At 44.1% G+C, this 22,375-nt stretch overlaps 1 protein-coding gene across 1 annotated transcript in view; it reads left to right on the top strand.

Annotated features, from left to right (window-relative positions):
* Positions 1-22,375, top strand: part of LOC147674031 (ninjurin-1-like) — a 282,026-nt gene that overhangs the window by 203,608 nt on the left and 56,043 nt on the right. The window lies entirely within an intron of this gene.

Below are 22,375 nucleotides of genomic sequence, written 5' to 3'. Positions count from 1 at the left end.
TAGAATACTTCATCAAACACGTTATGAACTTAAGATATATGTTTTAAAGGTGTTAATTGGGCAGAGCACAGAACAGGACCTGGAAACTGAGAGAGATCTGCCAGGAGTGAGAGAAAGCGGGAGGAAACGTAGAGAGTAGGGGTGAGTCCTAAAAGCGGCCGAGCAAAAGTAAATGATAAAGGGTTTTATATAGAGTTTGACGGTGCGGAGCATCCGCCAAAATGTTGTGGGGATCCCATGTGCTGTATTTATAATACCAGCGACATCTGTGCGCTTGTAAACATGCAGACGTGGGGTCTTATTTATGAAGGCCTTACGCCACCGGTGCGTCACTTTTTCCCATTTTAAAAGTGACGCACCGGCGGCGCAAGCCTTCATAAATAAGGCCCGTGGGGCCTTATTTATGAAGGCCTTGCGCCACCGGTGCGTCACTTTTTCCCATGTTAAAAGTGACGCACCGGCGGCGCAAGTCCTTCATAAATAAGGCCCGTGGTATTTACCACCAGGGCCGGACTGGGACCAAAATCGGCCCTGGCAAAGTGCAGTGCTCCCCCCCGCTCCCCCCCTGGGGGGGTTGGGGGTGCCGCCAAACTCTTTGCTAGTGCCGATTTTCGGCCGATTTTGCAGCTAAGCCGCAAAAGAGGCCCTATAACAAAATCGGCCCCCTGGGGCCTAAAACCGGCCCCCACCGGTGCGGCGCACTGAGGGATTACCCGGTGCCCTGTCTACCACTTCTTGGCAGATGTCCCACACCCGCATCAGTGCTTAATTTGTAAAAAACTTAAGTGGGATATTTATCAAGGATTTTATGTCACCTTTGCACCACGCAAGGGGGCGGGGGAGGCGCAAAATCTATCGTGAAATTTACCAAGTCAGGAAAGGCTTGCAAGGCAGCGTAAGGTAATGCAAGGCAGTGTAACTCTGCTCCAGGGATGCGTTCCATGGGTGGAGCGTGGGTGTTCACATGCATCCACCTATGGATTCTGAAGCATTCCTAGATTTACCAATACAGGTAGACCTGGAAATGTGCGCAGAAGGCTATGCCTTCCCAGGGGAGGCATTACGAGGAGAAATATCTTTATTTCTCCTAATTTTTTCCTCTTTGTACCATGGTGCAAGGCAGTGGCACAAGGCAGCAGTTTTTGCGTCAAAGCAGGCAGAGAGCAGGAATGCGCCATATCTTGATAGATATGGTATATTCCTGTAGTTTTACGAAGCACTGTGAAGCAAAGTGTCTTGCTGTGTTGCGTTAAATAATGATAACTATGGCCCTACGTGCCTGTGCCCACTTCAGGAAGTCAATGTAGATTGCTCAAGTCATTACCTATACCAGTGCTGCCAATGACAGTACCAACACAACTACTAACCATCATACTCCTACAAATGTGATAATTTACAAAGTCCCTGGTAACCAAAGCTATAAGAATGACTTGGGTGTCAGGTATTAGTCAGTTTTAATGCATAATAAATTAAGAAATAACTGTTGTTGTGCTTTCCCTGAAAGTTGATAAACAATGACATCATGTGGCAGACTGTCCTAGGTGCTGGAGTTGACAAATTAAGTGCCAGTGGCGAGTACCAGCTCAAATTAATCACAGATCCACCCACCTTTAAACAAGGTGGAAACTTTAAAGCATGAATCTAGTCCCAGGGAGGAGCAATACACTTTAGACAGAACATTTCTATTGCAGTAGAAGTGCCTCACTCTTGACCTGCTGGATATAAACCAGCATTGCATAAGTGGTGTCCAGTGCATCTAGAATACAGAAATCTGGATGTGACTTGGAGGAGGTGAGAAAGCGTAATGGGACATCAGTTCTTTTTAAGCCACACTTCACAATTATTTTTTACATCACCAATACATACATTTTATTCCTTCACAATTTTAGGTACAAGGACACAAAGTAATTTGCCCTGGATGGCTTGATTGTTGTCAAGGACCAGAACAAAAATTAGAGTCTAGGTCGCTGGGATTTAAAGTAAACACTAAGCCAAAGACCAAACATGAGAGAGATGGTAATTATATGTGTTTACCTTCATTTCAAAATTATACATTGTATTAAATATGAAGAAAGACAGGCTTCTGGGTTAAAGTTCCTGCTCTAGAGTACTACAATAAATGTAAAGCATGAATTCACAAATTGCATTTTGTAGCACATAAATATTAAGTACTTGTATTATAAAATGTAATGCACAAACCTAAGGCCAGAGACGGATGCCTCTCCTATAATTTCTTTGCAGAGATCTGTACCATGGTGGCAGAAATTTTCAAATGCAGTATAAGAAAGTGCCCTTTTTGTATGGTTTCCCCCACATTTTCTTTCCCAATATTGATGATTATTCCTCTGAAAGTGCACTGGAGCCCCCAGTGCTTGAGCTCTCTACCTAAAATATGATGCATGTGAATTGTTAACACCAATTGGCAAGGATTTCAACCTCCTTTTAAATCTCTGATAAGTGTTACCAGTGGTACCCAGGGCATGGGAGTTAACATGGACTGAAACCCAGGCACCCCAAGGTTGCCATCTCCATTATGCCCCCCACTGAAAAGTGGCATGTTGGATTTCAAACAGCTTGGCTGATCAAATCTCACTTTTTTCCAAAGTCAGATTTGATGTAGCATGCACCCAGGTGGCTACCTTAGTGGTTGCCCACCTGGCTGCCCCAGCCGGTTCCTGAGCCATGGCTGACAGTCTGAAGTTACCGAGACAGGAATCTGATCCCCTGCCAGAAGGTGTGAACACTCCCAGTAGTTACAAACAATGGCATGCATGGGTGGGAGGATCATTCCCGCCCCGCCCCCCAGCATGATGGCTTGTGAAGTGGCACATCAAGGCAGTGAGCATCAAAGCTTCCACCACCTCTGATATGCAAATGGGCTTTCTCCCAGAGGAAGAAGGAGCCAACGACCTGTCCCCAGGCACAATTGCACCTGGGATGGCTGGAGAATAAGATAATCAGAAGGCATACACTCCCAGAAGGCTAGCCACACCCCTAGAGTGGGCTACCTGGTCTGTACAGCTGTGAGGACCTATGCAAAGCAAAGATGCAATAATATGCACCTGTGGCAACCACCCTGTACCTGCACAGCCACAAATCATCCTGGACCATAGTTTTGCTCCAAAGGAAAGAGGAATCTCTCTGCAAGCCAAAGGCAACTCAAGAATGCCCTTGGACTAGGGTTACTAGTTCCTTACAGCCCGCAGGAAAAGCACGCTCCTGAAACCAAACAATTACAGGCCATTTGGCCCACTGAGCAATCGGCCAAAAGAAAATGGTCTAGTGCATTGAAAGAAATGTAGTCCTGACAACCAGCAAGTTTCAGGCAGCTATAATTTCCCCCTGGACTCCAGGACATCAAAGTAACCAAAATCTGTGTTTGCTACTACTAAGGCTTGCTGGTGACCAGTCAGAGGACCACTACCTTTGTTCGATGTTGTGCCTACAGGGAATGCTACAGCACCTTCAACACGATACCTCTGCAGCCCTTTTGCTGAGGTTTTGCCTCTCTTTCCACTCCATCACCATCCAGGCAGGAAAACCAGCAACCATGGCTCCAGCGTTCAGCACCAAGGACAGCCACGACAACTCTGCAACTGGGCCCTACATGCCAGGCAAAATTCAACTGATTGTCAGAGCCTGGTCCTGGGACTCGCATCACCTTACCCCCAGTGGTTTCCACTGGACTCGATCTGCAAGTGACTGAGTGTCACAAGTGTTTTTTCCCATTGACCACAACGTTATAGTTTTGCATGAGTGAAATGCACTGAATTATTTTTCTATAAAAATTGATTACTCTGATTATACTCATCGGATTGTATTCATTTTGGTGTCTAAAATTATATAAAAATCTGATGGACACTGCCTTCACTCCAATTGATCTCCAAGGGCTTGTAGGCTGGCTTCCTGTGTCCGGGACTGTCTGGGATTATGTCTGGAACACAGTCAGGGACATGGGCAAGGACTGGCGACTGGCAATGTGAGGTATGGCATTCGAGAGCTCCACAATGTAAGACTGAAGCTCAAGTAAGTTCCACACCCACAAGTGCTGTTGCAGATACTGACTGCAAATACCCACATATAGGATATGCATGCAACAGCAGGGTCTGTCAAGCTGATACCTATGGTGATGTTATAAATGTGACTCAAAGCCAATACTCACAATAGTCAAGAAACACAACCTAGGTTGTAGGCTGTGCCCATGGATCCTAGCAATAATACAGGAACACGCAAGGCAGTAACAGCAAGGGGGTAGAACTAAATACAAACATAATAGAGAAGGAGGTAGCAAGGAGGAGTGCTAAAAATGCAAGCAAGTAAATCACAGGGCACACTTGGCAGAAAGCAAGTAACGAACATACAAGTTAATAGAAGCAAGACTAGGAACTGGAACCTAGGAAATGGGGAGAAAGGCAGGGACTGGAAAATGATAAACAGAAGGTGAGGCTGGTTCAGGAATCAAGGAAACAAAGTAGCACTGACGGGAGTGCTGGAGTAGGACCTAGAATTGAGCTAAAGCTCAGGAGTCAATGTGGCACTGCAGAAAATGCTAATTCGGGCACATGGAAAACAGCAGCAGCTCAGGAACAAGGAATAACTAAAGCTCAGGAAACTAAGGGTTGGTCTCACCAGCACTCAGCTACAATGACCAACACTGGACCGAAGGGTGCTGGGGCTTAAAAGAGCTAACAGTAATCTCATGCATCAGAGGTGAGCAGGCTAGCAGCAGTCAGCCACAGGTGAGCTGAATTCCTCCACCGATCCTTTGCCTGCAAGGGTGGAGATGAAGCAGTGAGCAGGGGATTCAAGTTAATGGAGTTTCAGGCATGAGCAGGCTGGCTTTGAGCATGAGTAGGCTGGCTTCCACAAAACCTGGCATGGATTGGGAATGGATGGCCATTTTCAAGTAAAGTCGAAATAGTGGGAAGTCATTATGTGTATGAAGGGAAGGGTCCAGAAGCTTATTATAGCACTGGAAAGTCCCACAATTCTGCCCCCTGGTGGAGATCACGAGAGCGCAGAGAGCGAATTGTGACATCTTGTTGCTTGAGACTCAGGGATATCAAAGTCGCTACCCCTGCTTATGTGCCTGGGTCAATTTAAGTTGACTCAGATACATTCATCAATGGAACCGACGCGAAGCAATGTGAAACCCCACAAAGCCTCGACACATGGCTGAGAGCTCCTCAGATCCAACACCGCATGATGTAAAGCCTTGCACAACCTCGCCGCACAGCCTCTCAGAACCGACGCCAGATGACCTGAACCCACACAAAGCCTCACTGCACAGCTGACAGCTCCTCAGAACTGATGCCAGACCTACTGTCCAGACTTTGTTGCTGCCTGCTCTGCTCGTCCTGGGTATCTTGCTTCCTGCTGCCCTGTGAGGGCTGGTGCTGTTTGCCCACAGTTGCGGGCCGTCATTACCGGTGCCGAGGTCACTGCACCGGACGTGGGGGAACTACATTTTCCAGAATCCGCCGCGGCGCGGTGACAAAGCGTCAAGGACCAGCGCCAGGAGGCGCTTAAAAACCACAGAGGCCCCACGCAGCGCGGGACGCACCTCGGACCTACTGTCAAGACTTTGTTGCTGCCTGCTGCTCATCCCGGGTATCTTGCTTTTTGCTGCCCTGTGAGGGCTGGTTCTCTTTGCCCGCATTTGTGGGCCGCCATTACCGGTGCCAAGGTCACTGCACCGGACGTGGGGAACTACATTTCCCAGAATCCCTGGCAGCGCAGCAACAACGCGTCAAGGACCAGCGCCAGGAGGCGCTTAAAAACCACAAAGGCCCCACGCAGCGCGCCTGTCGTAGTCCGGAGGAGGCAGGGATGGGCCACCCCCGAACACTTCCAGTACTGCAAAGAAATGTAATCTTCCATTTGTAGTATGTGACTCTGATATTGACTGGTAATTTGTTGCTGGTGCACGTCGACTTGTACGTATTTTAATAATGGCAGCACGCGCAATTAAGGGAAGGAGGGCAGCTGTAGTGGGGGGAACCGTAAGTGGGACACTTGATCAATTCATTACCAGGGCAACATCAGTACTTGAACATGAAATAGCCCTGACGGAGCGTCGCCTGTCCCTTGAACCAATGTATTCAAGGCGATTTTCTTTAGGACCCATTATGCTGGCTGTTTCCCCAAACCAAGTAGAAGGGCAAACCACTAGTAATGGACAGACTAGCGAGGGAGACAGCATTGAAAATGTGGAGGAAAGTATATTGGATAGACCCGTGTTAAGTGGGGCGTCCCCCTATGTTTCACCAAGTGTCCTAGACAGGGAATACACTACTACTACTGCTGCACTACACCCCCCAACAAGGTCCTGTGTGAAAAACAGTGCAAAATCCCAAATGTCAAATCAAATTCCAGGACTCAAAAATACCATTGTTAAGAGAAAGCGAGAAGGGGGTGTCCAGAAGGGGAGAAGCTCAAAGATGATAAAAATCTCCAAACTGCCCAATATCATTATAGAAGCGGCCATGACTACTGGACACAGTGCAATACCCACACAACCATTGGTACTTACCCCTCAGCTAAAATCCCCTACCATTAAGGTGGTGGATCCAACCCTCCCCGTGCTGCAACCACCTGTAGGCTTTATGCCTCAAGTGGAACAATTGATGAAGTCACTTATTTTACCACTCCTAGAAAGGTTAAAGGTAATCAATGAAAGGTTGGAGAGATTCGAGCAGACCACGGCAGAGAATTTTGATAAGATAAAGAAGCAGGTTGAGTGTATACCAAGAGTTACCACAGGCGAAGCAAATATGTCGAAGGCATCTGTAGCTGTAGTTACCTCACCGCCTCCCCTGATTGGAGCTAATAGAACCCCGGTGGCACTCACTAGAACCAATCAAGTGACAACATCCGCTGACACTGGGAGAAGAGATCTAGTGAGAAGCAGTAGAGTGGGAGGGAGGTGAGTCAGACTGATGTGAATAGTTCCTCAAGGCAGGCTCAGGATAATATAGCGGCAGCTAAGGAAACCTCCAATATCCCAAAGAAAAAAACTATTTTAAATTGTATTAACCTACCCCCGGAGTCCTGTCCATACGTTGTTGTACTTGTGGGGGTTCCTGAACTGAAGGATGGCAAAACAGAAACTTATTTAGAGTTGAAAAACAAGGTCACCTATTGGCTAAATAAGAATAGACCCTCCCAAGTTATATAGATGGGAACATTCTGCATGTACGTAGAGTAAGCTGGGTCGGGCAAAGAGCCAAGGAAGTAGAGGGAGATTTTGTTATTGTTAATTTCAGGGATAGGTGGGTAGTTGGATGCATCTGTGATCGTTCCTATCCAAGTGAGGGAAGTGGCATTCGTTCTTATAATTTAAGCTATTTCTACCGCCCGAGCCCTCCTCTTATTTTCTAACCGTAACCCCTTCGGAACTCAATGTGGAGAGACAATGGGTAGACTCAAAAATAATTTCCCAATCCCTACATTCAATCGCTTTGAGGAGCTATGCGGTCTCGAAGGGATAGATTGACTGATAGACCAATGACGGGATAAACTAGCAGTCCTGGAGAGGAAATTAGTGGGTGCTGCTTACAAAATGAGCATTGAAGAATACCCCATGAAGCAAACAAGGACAATTCCTAATATGTCGGACCATAGCTCACGACCAAATAGTATGGGAGAGGGCTTAGAACAGGGCATAAATGTTTATAATGAGGCCATGACCATCGAAATGACTAATGGAACACCTTGTGGAAGTAGACATATTGATATAATAACACAAGTAAGCCTATGTGACCCCCATTTGGTACCTACGATACAGGGCGACATGATTGAAGGTGCCCCCTTAATCAGGAGTGCCCAAAACGCTAACATTGAGATGCAATTAGCGGAAGGTAACAATAAATGCCCGAATAGTATTGTACCTGACACAGTTATTGAAACTAGTACCATACTGAGGTCATGGACAATAGCAGGCATGAAAAAAAACCTGACCCCACATTGCAGGAATACGTTGATAGCAGTGATATCATAATATTCCAAGAAACCTGGGCTGTTGAAAGCTATTTTAAAGTTGGCTACAGATCATTTAGTGTACCGGCAATTGCTGCAAACAAAGGTAGACCTTCGGGAGGTTTGGCAATTTGGGCCAAAATTACACTGGGAACCGACTTCAAGCAAATCGTTTGCAATAGCCTAGACATCCTAGGAGTAAGGTTCATGGGCCCTAACAAAAGAGAAATGTGTATTCTAAATGTTTACAGCAGGCCTTCAGCAGCAAATAAGGAGGCAAAAGTGATCGAGCAGCTAAATAATATTATCTCTGCACTCGATAAGAGAATTTTTATAATTATTGGGGGGAATTTCAACCGCAAATTTGAACTAATAATAGGCCTGGAAAGTATTTTTGAACAAGAAGATAATGTTGATAATATTCCGGTAATTGAGACCAGCTCTGCAGTGCCATGCTCAGTGGCTGCAGCACAGTTATTGCGATTGACTGCAGCACATGCTTTACATGCTTGCAATGGGAGTTTGCCATCGGATAGCCCGAACCAGCCAACCTTTCATCAGGGCAGCTGTCTTAGCCATTTAGACTATCTAATGGTCTCAATCCCACTCTGGCCGATGGTAAGAGACCTTGTAGTAGAGAACCGCATTGAGAGTGACCATTGCCCACTTAGCCTGACCCTTACCCCGATAATATTTAATCTACCACCCAAGGGAAAAGAACCCCTTCAACAAACTGACATCGACACATTGATCTCAAATAATCGTAGAGTCATAAAGCGGCCGGTAGTATTGGGGAACGATAGTACTGTTAAGAAAATCTGTAACTTGTATGTAGATTTAGTTTCCCCGTTTATAAATTATCCAGCACAGGAGATCTCCATTACGTCGATCCATGGAAATATGTCTCGGGCTCTTGGAGAAATATTAACGAAAACTATCAAGCAACAAAAAAAAGGCCAGAGACGTCTAGCCAAGGGAGACATATGGTACGATAAGGGCTACCGCAATGCTAAAAAGGAACTTATAGCAGCTGTAAAAAGTAATAATGTGTTATTACTAAGGGAGAAAAGGAGATGTTATAAGGGGACAATTGCTAAGGCTAAGAAACACTGGGATGAAAAAATTTGTTCTGATCTGTTGGAAGCCTGCAAGGCAAATGACCAGACATTGTTCTGGGGTTTGATTGCAACTGGCTCTAAAGGCGGAAACCCTAGTAGGGATACGTTTTTCGACACCAATGTGTGGGTTAAGCACTTTTCTGAACTATATGCCCCTACCAATATTGAGCCTACTCATGCCAATAATGACCCAGGATTTAATCTGAGTGTGACACCCTCGTTCTTTAGTATGGCAGAAACAATTGCTGCCATCAAAGCAATAAATTCTGGGAAGGCCCCTGGTCATGGAAGCATGAAAATATGATATGGGCTCCATATATAAATTATCTTTGCAATAATATTGCTAAGGGCGCCCCTATTCCTGATACATGGCGGGGTGCTGATATAGTAACTTTTTAAAAAGGAGGACCGTATGAATCCGGCCCATTACAGACCTATTAGTTTAATTGATGTCTTACAGAAGTTATATGCGAGACAAGTTTTAGGTAAGCTGAGTGCGTGGATTGGGGAAAGTAACACCCTAACCAACTACCAGGCAGGTTTTAGAGAAAAAAATAGCACAATTGATCAGGTGTTTAGATTTTTATGTATCATCTGGAAATATATCAAAATAAAGCGGGCACACTTATACGTGGCTTTTGTTGACCTTAGGGCAGCTTTTGACCTTGTCCCTAGAACTGCTTTATGGCTAAGAATGAGGGACCAGGGTTTTCCCGGGGAAATCTTGGAACAGATTGTTAGGCTGCACGAGGACAAGTACGCCAGGGTGAGATGGGGACCAAATGGAGAACTGTCTGATCATATCGATATAAAGTGAGGTTTTAGACAATGATGTGTGCTAGCACCTACATTGTTCTCCTTGTACGTTAATGATATACCTGACACCCTCTTGGGCTGCGAGCTTGACTCTCCCAAGCTGTGTGGCGACTATGTGCCCGCTCTGCTATTCGCTGATACTAAAGGTCTGGAGATAAATTCGTCTAAGACTAAGTATATGGCGATTAATCCCCATAGAGGGTTTAGAAAAACATTGACTGTTAATAATGAAATGATAGAAAATGTGCAGAATTTTAATTATTTGGGTATTACTCTAGACACTAAAATGGATTGGAAAACCCAAATAGATAAAAGCAAAATGACCCTCACCCAGAACTTAGTTCCAATAGCGAGACGCCATAAGAGTAGTTATACTAGAGCTGTATCCTCCAGCATTAGAGTTATATAAATACAAAGCCCAATCAGCCTCACTTTATGGTGCCGAACTATGGGGCTATGCTGTTAAATGTGCCTTTACTACACTAGAGAATGTCTTCTTTAGGAAAATATTAGCAAATCCGAGGTGCACACCCTTACTTCCACCTATAATGGACTTGGATATTCATCGCACTGATGACCATGCGGCCTTAAGACCTTTGCTGTATTGGAACTGCGTATGGTCAACAGATGAATTAGTAGATTATCGAGAAGCCTTAAAAGAAATTATTAAAATAAAAAATGGAACAAGGCTGGTATGGCTGAACCACATTGAGGATTGGTTCGCAAATTTGGGGTTGAGTCACTATTGGGCAGACCCTGAGAGTCTCACCTTGAGTTGTAAAAAGTTGCTAAAAAAAAAGTTATTGGGAATTTGTCCAAATTCGAAATTGTATAATCCGGAATTGGGGACTTTAACTCTCAGATCCCTTGGTATGAAGACAGTAAGCAGATTTAAGTCCTTTATGGATGAGATTCTACCAACTTTAGCTAAAACATTGTATTTAAAATTTCATTATGGCATACTACAAATTAAAGTAAACACTGCGAAATGGGTGTGCAATAATGAAAATTAAGGAAATGCGAATTGTGTAGTACCGGCGCCAAAGAAGACAAGGCGCATGTATTATTCTTTTGCTCTGCTTACACACGGCTCAGGAAAAAGTGGATAAAACCTATTTGTCGCCTTCTGGGCTTTAAACGGTTCAGTGAGGCAGAAAGAATTTTAAGATCTGAAACAACCCAATCCATTGTTTTCAGTGTAAGCAGATATCTCTTTTCCATGGAGATAGTAAGAAGGAGAAGGGGTCTTAAGCTCTAAATGATAAAGTGCTAGGGGCCCGATGTAGGTAATTCCTATTTACCTACTCTAAAAGACTAAATCATACCGATTGGGTATTTAAGAGTAGGTAAATAGGAAGGGGGCAGATATAGGTAATTCTTATTTTAGAATTACCGAATCTGTAAGATTCAGGGCTAGATGTAGGTAGAATAGATTTACCGATTTTTAATTACCGAATTTTACCGATTCGGTAATTAAAAATCGGTAAATCTAAGGGGTGGGTATGTAGGTATTCCAGATGTGCTGGAATACCGATTCGGAAGAATTCGGTATTTACCGATTCGGTAAATACTGAATCAGTAATGCCCATTCATTCCTATGGGCTTTGAAGCCCATAGGAATGAATGGGCATTACCGATTCGGTATTTACCGAATCGGTAAATACTGAAATTCACAAGGGTGCAGGGGGTGTCACTTTGACACCCTCTGGCACCCCAAAAATAGGCATGTGCGCCATGTGGCACACAGACATGCCCTAAGGGCATGTCAGTCTGTCACATGGCTAGGTGTGCATGCACACATGTGCATGCACACCTGAATTCGGTATTTTAACACCCAATAGGATTGGGTGGTAAAATACCGAATTTGTAGGGCCTTTGGGACTCAGAAGAGTCCCACCTACATCTGGGAATTACCGAATCGGTAAAAATACCAATTCAGTATTTTACCGATTCTGTAAATTTACCGATTCGGTAAATTTACAGAATCTGTAAAATCTGGCCCCCTACATCTCAAGATGCCAAATACGGGTCAGAAACGGCCGAATTCGGCCGTTTCCGACCGGTATTTGCCACCTACATCGGGCCCCAAGTATTTACCAATTCGGTAAATACCGAATCGGTATTTCCTATTGATTTCTATGGGCCTTGAAGCCCATAGGAATCAATGGGAAATACCGATTTGGTATTTACCGAATCGGTAAATACCGAATCCTGCAAGGGTGAACGGGGTGTCACTTCGACACCCTTTATCACCCCAATTCCAGGCTTGTGTGCCATGTGGCACACATACATGCCCTAAGGGCATGTCTGTGTGTCACATGGAACAGGTGTACATGCACAGATGTGCATGTACACCTGAATTCGGTATTTTACCACCCAATTGTATTGTGTGATAAAATACCGAATTCTGAAGGCCTGTAGCACTGTAAACAGTGCTAAACAGTGCTACCTACATCTGGGATTTACCGAATCAGTAAAATTACCGATTCGATAATTTACAGAATCGGTAAATTTACCGATTTGGTAAATGTACCGATTCTGTAAAATAATGGCCCCTACATCTCAATCACCAAATACCGGTCAGTAACGGCCAAATTCGGCCGTTACCAACCGGTATTTGGTGACCTACATCGGGCCCTAGATCTCTAGCTGACTTAATAAAACAGCTGGAGATGGGATGGGAATTCTTTAGCTTGTGTCAGTACTGCCCAAAACTTTTAAATAGCCAATTTACTTTTTCCTTTCTTGGAAAAAGTAACAATACCATTGATATAAAATGTTGCCTAAACGGAATTATTTATTTATTTATTTATTTGAAAGTTTTATATAGCGCGAACAAGATCCTTGCGGATATCAGAGCGCTTTACAGAGGAAGTACATGGGGGAGCATAGTCAGAACAGGTATTACAGTAGGACACATAGTATGAATGATACAAATTAGTGGCTACAAAGCCAACCTGTATATGAGATGAGATGAAATAGCTTAGGATGGGAAATGGGATTGGGAGTGGCCACGTTGTGGGGGAGGGGGATTATACCAATGCATTACGAATATTCAGAGTAAAGCTAGGAGTGGATTGCAATAGTAGGCAGACATTCTTTCACATATGAGGTAGTATTCCGTGCATCAAACATGTTCAGAATATAGTTAAAGTAAAATGATACAAAATAGGCAGGCATTCTATCACAAGATGGTGTAGATAAGTAACTGAGCCAAGTGCTCAGCTGTTGTGATCAATCTATAATGTGAAATTCTTAGCGAGTGTTCAGATAAGGCAGAGAGGCCCACATGCATCAAGCATTTTTGGAGTCGCAAACGGTGCGATTCCTTAAAATCGGCCGTTTGCGATTCCAAAAATGCTTTTTGAGATGCATCATGCTATTTTAGAAATTGCATCTTTTTTGCGATTTCTAAAATTGCGATAGCATTTCAGAAATCGCAATTTTGCGATTTCTGAAATGCTATGCATCATCTGATTTCAAATTGCGAAATTTGAAATTGCAAGTGCAAATTACCACGAAGTTGAACCTCGTGGTAATTTGCGAAATTGTTTAAAAATACATAAAAATGCATTTTTTAAACTGTTAATTTACATACACACATGTCCTTAGGACATGTGTGTATGTAAATTATACTTAAAAGTACATTTCATGGGTGCAGGGGGGGGTCACTTGGACCCCCCTCTCCACCCTTGAAATGCTTTGATGAATTGCGATTTCAAATTGCGAATTCGCAATTCCCATTCATTCCTATGGGCATTTTAGCCCATAGGAATGAATGGGGATTGCGAAATCGCAAATGAAAAATCGCATTTTTTATGCGATTCAGTAAAAATAGCGATTTTTACCGAATTGCAAAAAAAATGCGAGAAAAATCATGCATAGGCTTTTGCGATTTCTAATTTGCGATTCCCTAATTTTCGCAAATTAGAAATCGCAAAAGCCCATATTGATGCATGTGGGCCAGAGTGACTAATCCAGGAAGTACGTCCCTGAGAGAGACCAGTCAAACATGTCCGCCAAGTAGGTGGGGTAGAGACATCAGCCCTTTGTTTGTTGCAGCTTCCCTTTTCCTTCATGCATGCAGGGGAGGTGGGGATATTAGTCCTCTGTCTGTTGTTATTGCTTTCAGCATAGGGGGAGGAGTTTCACTTTCCATCAGAGCCCGCAATGCTCCAGCCATCTGGGAGGAATGCTGTGTGGGGGAGCCAAAGCGAAGAGCCACGTGGACAGAGGTACGGGGAAGGGTGGGGGGAGAAGGAGACAAACAAATACCTCAAGTCTCTGTGTGTCCCCTGAGTCCGTCCGTAGAGTCTTTCAGCAGCCCAACCTTAATCCATAATGTGCCTCATTCCCTACGATCTGCTAATATTTGTGAATTGGCTCTCAGGGCTCTCCTCAGCCTCTCCCTGCTCGGCGGTGTCATATCCATCGGGCGCATCCCTATCCTGAGCCCGTGACTTGTCTCCGGTGTTGCGGTGCGTGGGGGGGACTGCTCCTTTTTAGCAGCCTCCATCGCGGAACGGATGGTGGGGGGGCACTCTCAGTCCGTCGCTCGCTGTAGCTCGCAGAGACTGCGAATCCATGCGGTGGAGCGGGCGGGCGGGCGGTTCCAGCACCGCAGGCTCTCGGGGGGTGCCCTCCTGTGTTGCCGGGGGTGCCCTCCGATGCATGCCGTGTAGTCCTTTTGGCTTCCTATGCAGCCGCTCTCCAGTGCCTTCCTCCGCCGTGTAGCGGGGGACCTCTTCCAGCCCTCCGAAGTCAGTCGTTAGGCTGTCGGGAACAGGCTCTTGGCGTTTCAGCTGCAGTTTCCGCCGCAGTTTAGGGATGAGACAGCAGTCGATCTCCAGTGCCCTCCTCCGCTGTGTAGCGGGGGACCTCTTCCAGCCCTCCGAAGTCGTCGAGCTGTCGGGACTAGGCTCCTGGAATTTCAGCTACCCCTGTGATGTGAGGTTCATATGCCGCCTTGAATCCGGTACCGGGCTGGTGGCAGGGTGGTCCGCGATGTCGGCAGGGTGTTCCGCCGTGTCGTCTCAGCAGGCTCCCGCGTCGGTGATGAGGTGTCTGAGTCGATGATCCGATCGCGGGGCATTTCAGGGGTCAGATATCCATCCAGATGTTATTCCAATTATTCCATCCGGTTACTCTATCGTTCCGGTCTTCTTTTCTTCTTTCGTTCCGTCGAACTGGTAGGCGCTAACAGGGCTAATGCCCACATGGGATCCCCAGCGCTGGGAGCTCCTCCAATATCAATTGTAGTGCACTGGTTGGATATTTTATTCAAAGATGGTATATGGTTTTTATAATGGACATTGTATTTATTGTTTTAAAATCGCAAATGCCCCTGATTGACTCTCAATTGACAACAATGAATTGTGGATAACATGGGTACGGAATGGGAAATAGATTCACGCGGTTTTATGGTTTTTTCATATTGTATGTACATCTTTTATGGTTTCTGTTTTAACCGAACTAAAGATATTTTGATTGATTGATTGATTGATGCCGGACTACATGAAGCTTTGCTGCACAGCCCCTCAAAACCGAGGCCAGATGACGCAAAGCCTCACCGCACAGCTTTTCTGACCCGACACCGGACAACTCAAAGTCTCACTAAACAGACTGAGCCACAGAATCCAAGGCACTGTGTTCAATGGGCCCAAATGGGTTCCTGTAGCCGGCCTGCATTTCCTCGCAGTCAGGCTCAAATTGTGACTTTGTACCATTCCTGCGCGACCAGAAAACCCCCATCGGTGCTTATTGCCTCTAAGCACTAGAACTCTTTTTATTCTTTAAAATTCAATATCTTGATTTCTACTTATTGAACTTTTGACGGTTTAGTCTTGTTTTGTTCATAATATAATAATCTATTTTTCAAAACCTGTGTTGAGTCTTTTTGTGGTGTATTCATTGGGTTACTGTGTGAGTGTGTTACTCAAAGATTTTACACATTGCAGCTTTAGATAAGCCTGACTGCTATATGCCAAGCTACCAGAGGATGAGCACGGTTTATCGTTTAGTGTGTACCTAGGTTACCCATAGTAGAGTGGTGGTTCCTGCCTGGAATGGGTGCATACCTCAACCAACCAGCAATCCCATTTCTAACACCAAGTAAATTGCCTAAAAGCACACAGAGACACAGCTGACTTGACCATGCTAATGGTCACTGATGGAGGTGAGGCAGAAGAAGGTGAACCCCTCCCTGACCTACTGTCACTTAAGCCAAAAGAGGTTTCAGTAGAGGGTGTTGTCTTTTCATCCTCTCTCACTAATCAACCGCAGACTGATTGAAGGTAAGTTCTAACCCAGTTTGCTGAGCTTTTTTCTTTGACGCCTGACCAGACAACCTGGTGTATTCATGATGTGGACACATTGGACAGCCTCCCTGTCGAAAATAAGATTTATAAACTGTCTGGTCAAGTCAAAGTCTACATCAAGGCTGAGGTAAGCAAGATGTGGGAGCTATGAGTGATGGAACTGTCTTACTGTCTCTGGGCTAGCCCAATGGTGCTGGTCCCCAAACCTCACTCAAAGGGTAAAAAAACAGAGATGAGGATTTGAGTGAATTGCTGGGGTTTTAATGTATTCACTAAAACTGATGCACACCCCATACCACGAGCTCACTGATAAGTTGGGTGCAGCCAAATTCTTGACTAACATCCGGGTATTGACAAGTTGGGTTTACACAGAGAGCAAAGGATAGATCAGCCTTTTCTACTCCTGAAGGACACTTTCAGTGTAAAGTGATGTCCTTTTGACTGAAGAATGCTTTTCCCACTTTCCAAAGGTTGGTGAATCAAGTTCTCCTAGGTCTGGACAACTTCAGTGCAGCCTATCTGGATGATTTTGCTGTATTCAGATCAACACAAGAGGATCACCCGGCCCACCTGACATAAGTCCTACAGGCCCTGCAGCAGGCAGGCCTAACTATCAAGGTCAGTAAGTGCCAGATTGGGAAGAGTTCAGTTGTCTACTTGGCCACCTTGTAGGTGGAGGTCAAGTGGAACCTAATCAGCCTAAAATGCAGAACATCCTAGATTGGGAGGCTCCCAGGACTCAGACCCAAGTCATGTCTTCCATGGCTTCATTGGGTATTACAGGATGTTTTTGAAGGGGTATAATACAATTGTATCCCCTCTCACTGAGTTCACCTCCAAAAAACAACCTAAGATGCTCATCTGGATCACTGGATGCCAAAAGGATTTTGATACCCTGAAAGAGACTGTGTGTTCAGCACCTGTACTAAAAGCACCAAACTATGGGAAAGAGTTCATTGTCCAAACAGACACTTCTGGACATGGGCTTGGGGCAGTGTTGTCACAAAAAATGATGACAGGATCAACTAGTTTTCTATATCAGCAGACAACTCCTCCCTAGAGAGCAGAATTGGCGTGCCATTGAAGGGAAGCCTTTGCTTTGGTTTAGAACAATAATATCATTAATTATTAATGACCTAAATGTGTTGACTGAAGTACTAGGATTACAAGTGGGCCAGTACTTACCTCATATAATAAAAACCAAATGTGTACTGCTCAATGGAGGGAGTCCACTTTCAATAATTAATTGCTGTTCAGCAGCATGCCACTAGCTGAACTACTACAACATGTTAGTTTCTAATAACAATGAAGACTGAAAAAGATTGGATAGAAATTCCTGGATTTTTATGCTCAAAGTTATAGCTGAAGCCTTAGACAGGACCCTACTTTGAGGGCCAGATGTACAACCATTGTTTGCCCTTGCAAACTGGAGATTGGCCTGTTTGCGACCGCAAAAAGGGGTCCTGGCATGTACAAACGCTATTTTGCGATTCACTGACTCACAAAATAGTGGTTGCGACTCTTGCTATTAGGAAGGGGTCCCATCCTAATAGCGAGTCTCAATGCCGTATACTATTGTTTTGCGACCGCATTTGCTGACACAAAACACTTGCAGTTTAAACACTTGCAAACAGGAGTGGGTCCCGAAGGGACCCCTTACCTTTTGTGAGGGTTTGAGAAAATATTTTTAAGAGCAGGCAGTGGTCCCAGGGACCACTGTCTGCCCTTAAAAATGAAACTGAAAAGTTGTATTTTTCTTTTTTAAATGCATCCCATTCTCCTTTAAGGAAAAAGATCTGCATTAAAAAAATATAAACTGCTTTATTTAAAAATCAGTAACAGACATGGTGGTCTGCTGACCCCAGCAGGCCACCATCCCTAGGAGTGCTAGCCATTCCCAAAGGGGTCCTAAATTGTGCTTGCCTTATGAATATTAATGAGGTATGCAATTTGCGACCCCATTGGGCATCGCAAACAGTTTATGAGACACTGGTCTACAATTGCTTTTGCGAGTCACAATTTAACGCAACTTGCAAAAGTAAATGGTCATACATCTGGCCCTTAGTGCTCTATGGTGTAAAGCTAGAGACATTGAAGATCAAGGTGTCTTAAGTTGTATATTTGTTTATGACATAGGGATTTAGAAAGCCATCAGCCCCAAATATTTTGGTTCACTTAAGGTTTTTTCATGCTGGATGGATCTGGAGAGAAACGCTTTGACAGTTCTCTCCAGGTCCATTCCGCATAGGGCTCCGCTGCAAGTAAATGTGTCGGCAGCTAACCGGTAACTCTGGCCTGCTGACTTCTACCCCAATAGCAACCTCCCAGGCATATACTTGTGTGTCTGATGACTATCCCTCTATCCTAATCGGGATCAAAACATCATCGACCAGTACATCTTGACTCAAACTGGTTCATTTTGATTTACCTGGAGCACAACATGTTCTTTGTATTGTGACTGTTCTTAACATGCATTTACCGTTGCAGTCACTATGCGTGTAAATGCCTTAGGTTTGGAAATCTGTTGACTTCCAACCTTTTTACCTACTGAAATTTGTTTACGTCTTGCTTTGCTTTTTTGATGTTGATTTAATAAATATATTGTTTCTCCATTTGGACAATATCAACACAGGTCTTAATGTGGTTCTGTGTACCACTGCCCTATACCTCTTTTGTAGGGACCTTTGTCTCTTAGAATACATTGATTACCCTCGGTCCCTTTTGACTCACAGGGTCCCCTTGTTTCCTTATAAACACACATTGTTTTTTCCTAGCAATGTAATGGATATTTTCAACTCTTAAGGTTGGAGAGTGCCCCCTCTTCATTCTGCCCACTTTACACCCCCTAGATTGATTGATGTTAAATGTTACATTACACTAAATAGTCTTGTATATACACACTAATGCACTTTTTAAAAGATTATAACCATTCCAATTATACTCGCTGAGAACAGTGTTTTATATGACCAAAGCTTTTACAATTGAAGAATCTTGGAAATTACATGGAAAAACCTGCAGTGAACCAAAATATTTGAGACTGATGGTTTTCTAAATCCCTATATCATAAACAAATATACAACTTAACAAACCTTGATGTAACATGGTGGGCAATGGAGGTGTTTTAAAACTCTAAACACATATACAATTGAAGCAAAATCATAACATTCACTGTGCTTAGCATTAAATACTTCATGCTGGAAGAAAATTTTTAAGGCATGACACGGAGGCCAGTATTATGCAATCTCCTTTTATTGCCAGCTCATGCAGCAGCAACAATTATAAGAATTTAGAACATTGAGAACATTCTGAACATCTCTATGTAACAGTACCAGGCAGCCATCTTCCTTCTTTTATTGCTGCTGCTCACCAGATAAGTACTCCTTATTTTCTCTCTTCATTATTGGTATTTTGATTGAGATTGATATATTGTTTGAGAAGGAATTAATGTATTATACTTTTATTTAATGTAGTCTACTTTTATTAGTACATGTACTCTATATCTCTAACTAGATAGATGTTAGTTTAATCCCTTTCATCCTCCACACGTTAGTGGCACCCTCTTTACCCCCCTTTTCTACCCGCACACAGTGATTAACTGCTTTATTTTGCTTAAGCGTCCACTTCTCATTTCCCCTACCTCCTCCAGAGACATTGTCTTCACTTTTAAAATACCGGAGACTTATTTTGCCCCCAGTATTTGAAAAACGTGCATTTCACGATCGCGCTGGGGCCTCGAATTTGCTCTTGTGGCCCCACGCGCACTGTACGCTCAATTATAATAATGCGCCATTAGAAAGCCGCACCGGGGCCTCAATCTTTCCCTCGCGGCCCGTGCGCAATGTACACAAAATAACGCATTTCACGCGTCCGGCTCTGCTGCCGATGCGTACGCGAATTAAAAAAGAGAACAAGTAGTGCATTGAAGGGAAAATAAGCTTGCCCTTACCTTCCTTGGATGTTTCACATCGTGATCACACCGGGACACTGCCTTCCAACATAATAGGAAGACAAGCCTCGTTTTGGTCTTTTGATGAAAGACCCTTAGGAATACCTTGGAAACCGCTTCAAGCCCCGATTTTAACTGCAACCGACTTTTGCCTCAAGGAGCACACCATCTTTCATGCTAACTGCCCTAGATTTAACCTAGATTCAAGCAAATTACATTAAATAGGGATTTAAAATCCTTATTCAAACCATACTTATTACTTTAAGGGATAATTGCCTTATAATTAAGCTCTACTTATTACTTTAAGGCACATTTGCCCTATAATTAACCTCTACCTCTCTCATTTTAATTATTATAATTTTATAAATATAAATATAAAAAAAAAGGAAAAGGGGAAGATGCCTGAACAAGAGCTAGATCCTTTAATTAAAAATAAATTAGAAGACCTTATAAATAAGGCTTTAGGTAAACTGATGGGGTCGCTGGATGACACCATCAATAAAAAAATAGATAGCCTTTCTAATCAATCTACTAATGAACCCGGTTGCTCTTCCTGGCAAGACAACTCCCAGAAGAAAAGACCATCGGACGACAACCCTCAAAAAAAATTCTAAAAAATCAAAAGGGGTCATTGAAAATGTACCGGATGACGCCGGTGATAGACTCAGTGTACACGACACTGTGGATGGGCATGACGGCCCGATTGTCCCTATAATAAGCGACTTTGACGAGGATCAGTCTTAACAACCAGAACTTGACCTATCTTGCTTCTCTGAGTTTAATTCTGATTACGAGGTCACACCCACAGAAATAAAAGGGACATCTGATGAGGCATCTTCGGCCTCAGGGTCTAAGATCCTGGACCCATTTGGGGACAACATGTTCGACCCATTGATGGTAAAACATCCTTTCTCACCCGAATGGACCCCCTCGCAACATGTTGCCAAATACTTTACCTTTTGGCTGAGGAGAGAGATACCAAAAGAGGTTAGAGCTCGCTTACGCTCGGAATGTCCCCGCCCATCTCTCCCGGACATGATTACTAAGACCCCCGAACTAGACCCCAAGGTGATATTGTTTATTAACAAGTGTGGAAAAGACCCTAGAAGAGGCCTAGACAGAGGCCTGAAATCCTGCCAAGACAGGCTACTTGATATCATTGGGCCACTTACCAAACTTTTTGAAATGGCTGAATCAGCCTACTTAAGCGATGGCAAAGTCGATCCCAAAGAACTGAGAGAATGGACACAGAGAGCTCTATGCCTTCTTGGGAACGCAAACACTGCCCTGTCAATTGAGAGAAGGAAAAGCATCCTTTTAAAGTTGGACCCCAAACTGATGGAACTTGCGAATAAAGAAGGAGGAGCCTCTTCTCAAGGCCAACTTTTTGGAGATAACTTCATTAAAGAAATGGCTAAGTATGTCGGAATTTTCAGTTCCATTCAGAAATCACAGAAATAAATCAGGAAAGTTTTTAATGATCGAGTTTTTGGAAGGGCCGGGCGAAGGAGGGGTCGGTTCCCTGGCCGAGGTATGCCTTCCTCCAGACCCTACAATACACGAGGGGATAGATACTTCCATCCCTATGGGTACTCCAACTTCTATCCACAAAGACAGAGAAGAGGTTGCTTCAGGAACAACCGAGGCGATAGAAGACAGAGAGGATTCTCAACAGGTACGTCACCACAAAGACCCTTTACTTTTCCCCATAAAGGTGGGAGGCAGACTGGCCCAATTCTCTGGAAACTGGGACATTGTGACACAAGACCCCTTGGTCTTACAAACGGTCAAAGGGTATCATATAGAATTCATAGACATTCCCTTTCAAAACAAAATCCCAAGGGAAATCATATTCTCCCGAGAACACTCAGATCTAGTAACAAAAGAGGTACAAGACTTACTGACCAAGGGTGCCATCAAGGAAGCAAGTCACCTCAAGGGTGGATTTATCAGCAACATATTTCTGGTAGAGAAAAAGAACAAAGAGATGAGACAGGTCATAAATTTAAAAGATTTGAACGAATGGGTAGTTTACCGCCACTTCAAAATGGAGGGCATTTATCTCCTAAGGGACATCCTAAGAAAAGGGGATTGGCTAACAAGACTAGACCTCAAAGATGCCTATCTTACTATCCCCATTTGGCCTCCTCATCAAAAATACCTCCGTTTTACATGGCAAGGCAAGACATGGGAATTCTCAA

This window comes from Lissotriton vulgaris, chromosome 12, assembly GCF_964263255.1.
Source record: "Lissotriton vulgaris chromosome 12, aLisVul1.2, whole genome shotgun sequence".
In the NCBI taxonomy this organism is placed as follows: Eukaryota; Metazoa; Chordata; class Amphibia; order Caudata; family Salamandridae; genus Lissotriton; species Lissotriton vulgaris.
This window is presented reverse-complemented; position numbering and strand designations above follow the sequence as displayed.